Genomic DNA, 7777 nt, shown 5'->3' on the forward strand with positions numbered 1-7777 from the left:
TCAAGAGTCTTCTCCAACACCACAGTTCAAAAGCATCAATTCTTTGGCACTCAGCCTTCTTCACAGTCCAACTCTCACATCCACACATGACCACAGGAAAAACCATAGCCTTGACTAGACGGACCTTTGTTGGCAAAGTAATGTCTCTGCTTTTCAATATGCTATCTAGGTTGGTCATAACTTTTCTTCCAAGGAGTAAGTGTCTTTTAATTTCATGGCTGCAATCACCATCTGCAGTGATTTTGGAGCCCCAAAAAATAAAGTCTGACACTGTTTCCACTGTTTCCCCATCTATTTGTCATGAAGTGATGGGACCAGATGCCATGATCTTCATTTTCTGAATGTTGAGCATTAAGCCAACTTTTTCACTCTCCACTTTCACCTTCATCAAAAGGCATTTTAGTTCCTCTTCACTTTCTGCCATAAGGGTGGTGTCATCTGCTTATCTGAGGTTATTGATATTTCTCCCGGCAGTCTTGATTCCAGCTTGTGCTTCTTCCAATCTAGCATTTCTCATGACGTACTCTGCATATAAGTTAAATAAGCAGGGTGACAATATACAGCCTTGACGGACTCCTTTTCCTATTTGGAACCAGTCTGTTGTTACATGTCCAGTTCTAACTGTTGCTTCCTGATCTGCATACAGATTTCTCAAGAGGCAGGTCAGGTGGTCTGGTATTCCCATCTCTTGAAGAATTTTCCACAGTTTATTGTGATCCACACAGTCAAAGGCTTTGGCATAGTCAATAAAGCAGAAATAGATGTCTTTCTGGAACTCTCTTGCTTTTTCCATGATCCAGCAAATGTTGGCAATTTGATCTCTGGTTCCTCTGCCTTTTCTAAAACCAGCTTGCACAACTGGAAGTTCACGGTTCATGTATTGCTGAATCCTGGCTTGGAGAATTTTGAGCATTACTTTACTAGCATGTGAGATGAGTGCAATTGTGTGGTAGTTTGAGCATTCTTTGGCATTGCCTTTCTTTGGGATTGGAATGAAAACTGACCTTTTCCAGTCCTGTGGCCACCGCTGAGTTTTCCAAATTTGCTGGCATATTGAGTGCAGCACTTTCACAGCATCATCTTTTAGGATTTGAAATAGCTCAACTGGAATTCCATTACCTCCACTGGCTTTGTTCCTAGTGATGCTTTCCAAGGCCCACTTGACTTCACATTCCAGGATGTCTGGCTCTAGGAGAGTGATCACACCATCGTAATTATCTGGGTCGTGAAGATCTTTTTTGTACAGTTCTTCTGTGTATTATTGCCACCTCTTCTTAATATCTTCTGCTTCTGTTAGGTCCATACCATTTTTGTCCTTTATAGAGCCCATCTTTGCATGAAATGTTCCCTTGGTATCTCTAATTTTCTTGAAGAGATCTTTAGTCTTTCCCATTCTGTTGTTTTCCTCTATTTCTTTGCATCGATCGTTGAGGAAGGCTTTCTTATCTCTTCTTGCTATTCTTTGGAACTAGTTAGCTTTAATTAATTAATCTTTTGTTTCTACTACTTGCCTTTTGTTGCAAAACTTCTTTATAACCTGGCTGCACAACTAGCCTTCTCAGAGCAGTTCTCTCAGGGTTTTTGGAGATGCTGCTTCCTGGGCTTGAAGTCCTAGAAACTTCCACTGAATAAAATATAACTCAACTTTTAGGTTGTGCATATATTTTTATAATTGACACCACCAACCAGAGGTCTTATGTTTGTCAACTGCCATGGGAAGATAAAGACACTGGATAGGGGGTGATGAGCTTCTGAGGATTAGAGTTTTTAAGTGACGGAATCTATCCTAGTGAGCCAGGCAGAGATTGGTGATTTATTGGCATTTCAGAAAAAGCTGTCAACCACCCCAGTCAGCAACTCCCTTGCAGGCACAGTGCCAGGAGCCCCCTCTCCTACTCCTTCTCCCCCCATTGCTGGGGTATGGGCAGCAGCGCCAGGCACCCAGCAGATGCTGGTCACCTTGCTGCCCAGAGATGAGCATGGGGGCTCAGACTTCTGTGCTGAGGGGCTAGTGGTGTATATGCCTTCCATCCCCACAAACATCTGGTGAGGTTGCCTGTGCAAGCCAATTTCCCTGAGTAGGGCAGGGTAGGGCTCGTGCAAGCAGAGACTGTCTCATGCCCTGGGCTGTATGGAGAGAACAAGGAGTTAGCTGGGATGCTAAGCTACTGATACAGGGGAGGCTTGAGAAGCTTGGAAAAGGAAAACCTCTCCTTTTTATCTTCTATCTCAGACAGCTGTTTGCATTTTTTTTTTTTTTTTTTTTGGAAAAGGTCAGTTTTCATTCCAATCCCAAAGAAAGGCAATGCCAAAGAATGATCAAACTACCGCACAATTGCACTCATCTCACACGCTAGTAAAGTAATGCTCAAAATTCTCCAAGCCAGGATTCAGCAATACGTGAACCGTGAACTTCGAGTTGTTCAAGCTGGCTTTAGAAAAGGTATAGGAACCAGAGATCAAATTGCGAACATCCGCTGGATCATGGAAAAAGCAAGAGAGTTCCAGAAAAACATCTATTTCTGCTTTATTGACTATGCCAAAGCCTTTGACTGTGTGGATCACAATAAACTGTGGAAAATTCTTCAAGAGATGGGAATACCAGACCACCTGACCTGCCTCTTGAGAAATCTGTATGCAGATCAGGAAGCAACAGTTAGAACTGGACATGGCTTTTCCGGTAAGCGGCCTGAGGTGACCCCTAAAAATGGTGCGCTATTCACTTGACCCAGAAAACCCCACAAAATCATGCAAATCAAGAGGTTCAAATCTTCGTGTTCACTTTAAGAACACTCGTGAAACTGCCCAGGCCATGAAGGGTATGCATATCCGAAAAGCCAACAAGTATCTGAAGGATGTCACTTTAAAGAAACAATGTGTGCCATTCCGTCGTTACAACGGTGGAGTTGGTAGGTGTGCACAGGCTAAACAGTGGGGCTGGACGCAGGGTCGGCGGCCCAAAAAGAAGTGCTGAATTTTTACTACACATGCTCAAAAATGCAGAGAGTAACGCTGAACTTAAGGGCTTAGATGTAGATTCTCTGGTCATTGAGCACATCCAAGTGAACAAAGCCCCCAAGATGCGGCGCAGGACTTACAGAGCTCACGGTCGGATCAACCCACACATGAGCTCTCCATGCCACATTGAGATGATCCTTACTGAAAAAGAACAGATTGTTCCTAAACCAGAAGAGGAGGTTGCACAGAAGAAAAAGATATCCCAGAAGAAACTGAAGAAACAAAAACTTATGGCCCAGGAATAAATGCCGCAAAAAATAAATGCAAATAAAAGTGTTGGTTGTCTTAATTAGTAAATGTATTTCACGTGTTAGCACAAAAAAAAAAAAAAAAAAAAGAACTGTACATGGAACAACAGACTGGTTCCAAATAGGAAAAGGAGTACGTCAAAGCTGTATATTGTCACCCTGCTTATTTAACTTATATGCAGAGTACGTCATGAGAAACAATGGGCTGGAAGAAGCACAAGCTGGAATCAAGACTGCCGGGAGAAATATCAATAACCTCAGGTATGCAGATGACACCACCCTTATGGCAGAAAGTGAAGAGGAATTAAAAAGCCTCTTGATGAAGGTGAAAGTGGAGAGTGAAAAAGTTGGCTTAACGCTCAACATTCAGAAAACGAAGATCATGGCATCCAGTCCCATCACTTCATGGCAAATAGATGGGGAAACAGTGTCAGACTTTATTTTTTTGGGGCTCCAAAATCACTGCAGATGGTGATTGCAGCCATGAAATTAAAAGACACTTACTCCTTGGAAGAAAAGTTATGACCAACCTAGATAGCATATTGAAAAGCAGAGATATTACTTTGCCAACAAAGGTCTGTCTAGTCAAGGCTATGGTTTTTCCAGTGGTCATGTATGGCTGTGAGAGTTGGACTGTGAAGAAGGCTGAGCGCCAAAGAATTGATGCTTTTGAACTGTGGTGTTGGAGAAGACTCTTGAGAGTCCCTTGGACTGCAAGGAGATCCAACCAGTCCATTCTGAAGGAGATGAGCCCTGGGATTTCTTTGGAAGGAATGATGCTAAAGCTGAAACCCCAGTACTTTGGCCACCTCATGCGAAGATTTGAGTCATTGGAAAAGGCCCTGATGTTGGGAGGGATTGGGGGCAGGAGAAGAAGGGGACGACAGAGGATGAGATGGCTGGATGGCATCACTGACTCTATGGACGTGAGTCTGAGTGAACTCCGGGCATTGGTGATGGACAGGGAGGCCTAGCGTGCTGCAATTCATGGGGTCGCAAAGAGTCAGACACGACTGAGTGACTGAACTGAACTGAACTGAAGCTACTGATACAGGAGGGGCTTGAGAAGCTTGGAAAAGGAAAACCTCTCCTTTTCATCTTCTATCTCAGTGAGCTGTTTGCATTTTTTTTTTAACCAGGACATTTGATTACTTTTATAATAATTAAGAAAATATGAATCAATTAAGAAAATTAACAGTAAACTGAGAAGATGTCTTGAAGGAGAAATAAAAGGATAGGGATGTGAGCAGATACAACAGGGGCAGGTTCCCAGAGCCCTGCCAGGTCTCCGGAGGGGAGCTGGACCAGGGTCCAGGCAAACTAGGAGGCCAGGGTGGGGTCATAGGAGAGCGCTGGAGGAGGGCCTGCCCAAGTGGGCCAGCATCCTCATGATTCACAAAACACTGAGGTCCCACGTGTCACTGACCTATGCCTGCCAAGTGGGCAGAACAAGTATTGTTGCAGGGAAGAGCCAATTCTGACTCTGTCTTGGAACTGTTTCTTGCTTTTGAAAATATATTTATACGTAATGGCCTGCCTCAGAGAACCTGCATGACTGTTAACAAAAGTTAACAGTCACTCACCTTTCTTCAGCTCCCAGGGAGATAATATGACCCTGTCCATCAGTGCTGCAGGAAAGGAGTTTGTAAACTTGGGATCAAGGAAAAGGAAGCTGAGAAAGTTGTTCCTTGATCTCTCAGCAAGTCAGGATCCTGAAGAAGAGAATCCCCTTCCAACAACACAAGAGAAGACTCTACATATGGACATCACCATAGTCAATACTGAAGTCAGATTGATTGTATCTACAGCCAAAGATGGAGAAGCTCTATACAGTCAGCCAAAACAAGATCAGGAGCTGACTGTAGCTCAGATCATTAAATTGAATAAAGTAGGGAAAACCACTAGACCATTCAGGTATGATCTAAATCAAATCCCTTACGACTATACAGTGGAAACGACAAATAGATTCAAGGGATTAGGTCTGATAGAGTGCCTGAAGAACTATGGACAGAGGTTCATGATATTGTACAGGAGGCAGTGATCAAGACCATCCCGAAGAAATGCAAAAAGGCAAAATTGTTGTCTGAGGAGGGCTTACAAATAGCTGTGAAAAGAAGAGAAGAGAAAGGCAAAGGAGAAAAGGAAAGATATACCCATTTGAATGCAGAGTTCCAAAGAATAACAAGGAGAGATGAGAAAGCCTTCCTCAGTGATCAATGCAAAGAAATAGAGGAAAACAATAGAATGGGAAAGGCTAGAGATCTCTTCAAGAAAATTAGAGATACCAAGGGAAGTTTTCATGCAAAGAAGGGCACAATAAAGGACTGAAATGGTATGGACCTAACAGAAGCAGAAGATATTAAGAAGAGGTGGTAACAATACACAGAAGAACTATACAAAAAAGATCTTCATGACTTAGATAATCACGATGATGTGATCACTCACCTAGAGCCAGACTTCCTGGAATGTGAAGTCAAGTGAGTCTTAGGAAGCACCACTACGAACAAAGCTAGTTGAGGTGATGGAATTCCACTTGAGCTATTTCAAATTGTAAAAAATGATGCTGTGAAAGCGCTGCAACCAATATGCCAGCAAATTTGGAAAACTCAGCAGTGGCCACAGGACTAGAAAAGGTCAGTTTTCATTCCAATCCCAAAGAAAGGCAATGCCAAAGAATGTTCCAACTAGTGCACAATTGCCCTCATCTCACACGCTAGCAAAATATAGCTCAAAATTTTCCAAGCCAGGCTTCAACAGTATCTGAACTGTGAACTTCCAGATGTTCAAGCTGGATGTAGACAAGGCAGAGGAACCAGAGATCAAATTGTCAACATCTTTTGATCATCAAAAAGCGAGAGAGTTCCTGAAAAACATCTATTTCTGCTTTATTGACTATTCCAAAGCCTTTGACTGTGTGGATCACAACAAACTGGAAAAATCTTCAAGAGATGGGAATACCAGACCACCCGACCTGCCTCCTGAGAAATCTGTATGCAGGTCAAGAGGCAACAGTTAGAACTGGACGTGGAACAACAGACCAGTTTCAAATTGGGAAAGGAATTTGTCAAGGCTGTATTTAACTTATATACAGAGTTCAGTTCAGTCAGTTCAGTTCAGTCGCTCAATCGTGTCCGTTCTTTGCAACCCCATAAACCACAGCACGCTAGGCCTCCCTGTCCATCATCAACTCCTGGAGTCCACTCAAATTCATGTCCATTGAGTCCGTGATGCCATCTAACCATCTCATCCTCTGTTGTCCCCTTCTCCTCCTGCCTTCAATCTTTCCCAACATCAGGGTCTTTTCAAATGAGTCAGCTCTTTGCATCAGGTGACCAAAATATTGGAGTTTCAGCTTTAGCATCAATCCTTCCAATGAACACCCAGGGCTGATCTCCTTCAGAAGGGACTGGTTGGATCTCCTTGCAGTCCAAGGGACTCTCAAGAGTCTTCTCCAACACTACAGTTCAAAAGCATCAATTCTTCGGTGCTCAGCTTTCTTTATAGTCCAACTCTCACATCCATACATGACTACTGGAAAAACCATAGCCTTGACTAGACAGACCTTTGTTGACAAAGTAATGTCTCTGCTTTTTAATATGCTGTCTATGTTGGTTATAACTTTCCTTCCAAGGAGTAAGCGTCTTTTAATTTCATGGCTCCAATCACCATCTGCAGTGATTTTGGAGCCCCCCAAAATAAAGTCTGACACTGTTTCCACGGTTTCCCCATCTATTTGCCATGAAGTGATGGGACTGGATGCCATGATCTTTGTTTTCTGAATGTTGAGCTTTAAGCCAACTTTTTCACTCTCCTCTTTCACTTTCATCAAGAGGTTCTTTAGTTCCTCTTCACTTTCTGCCATAAGGGTAGTGTCATCTGCATATCTGAGGTTATTGATATTTCTTCCAGCAATCTTGATTCCAGCTTGTGCTTCCTTCAGCCCAGTGTTTCTCATGATGTACTCTACATATAAGTTAAATAAACAGGGTGACAGTATACAGCCTTGTCATACTCCTTTTCCTATTTGGAACCCATCTATTGTTCCATGTCCAGTTCTAACTGTTGCTTCCTGACCTGCATACAGATTTCTCAAGAGGCAGGTCAGGTGGTCTGGTATTCCCATCTCTTTCAGAATTTTCCACAGTTTATTGTGATCCACACAGTCAAATAAAGCAGAAATAGTCCGCATAGTCAATAAAGCAGAAATAGATGTTTTTCTGGAACTCTCTTGCTTTTTTAATGATCCAGTAAATGTTGGCAATTTGATCTCTGGTTCCTCTGCCTTTTCTAAAACCAGCTTGAACATCTGGAAGTTCATGGTTCACATGTTGCTGAAGCCTGGCTTGGAGAATTTTGAGCATTACTTTACTAGCATGTGAGATGAGTGCAACTGTGAGGTAGTTTGAGCATTCTTTGGCATTGCCTTTCTTTGGGATTGGAATGAAAACTGACATTTTCCAGTCCTGTGGCCACTGCTGAGTTTTCCAAATTTGCTGGCATATTGAGTGCAG

The 7777-nt window shown here is 42.8% G+C and overlaps 1 pseudogene; it reads left to right on the plus strand.

Moving 5' to 3' along the window:
- The first annotated feature begins 2670 nt into the window (after nucleotides 1–2670).
- Nucleotides 2671–3293, plus strand: LOC109571645 (large ribosomal subunit protein uL22-like; annotated as a pseudogene).
- Nucleotides 3294–7777: the final 4484 nt, after the last annotated feature.

Source organism: Bos indicus, chromosome 18 (assembly GCF_029378745.1).
Source record: "Bos indicus isolate NIAB-ARS_2022 breed Sahiwal x Tharparkar chromosome 18, NIAB-ARS_B.indTharparkar_mat_pri_1.0, whole genome shotgun sequence".
NCBI classification, from domain to species: Eukaryota; Metazoa; Chordata; class Mammalia; order Artiodactyla; family Bovidae; genus Bos; species Bos indicus.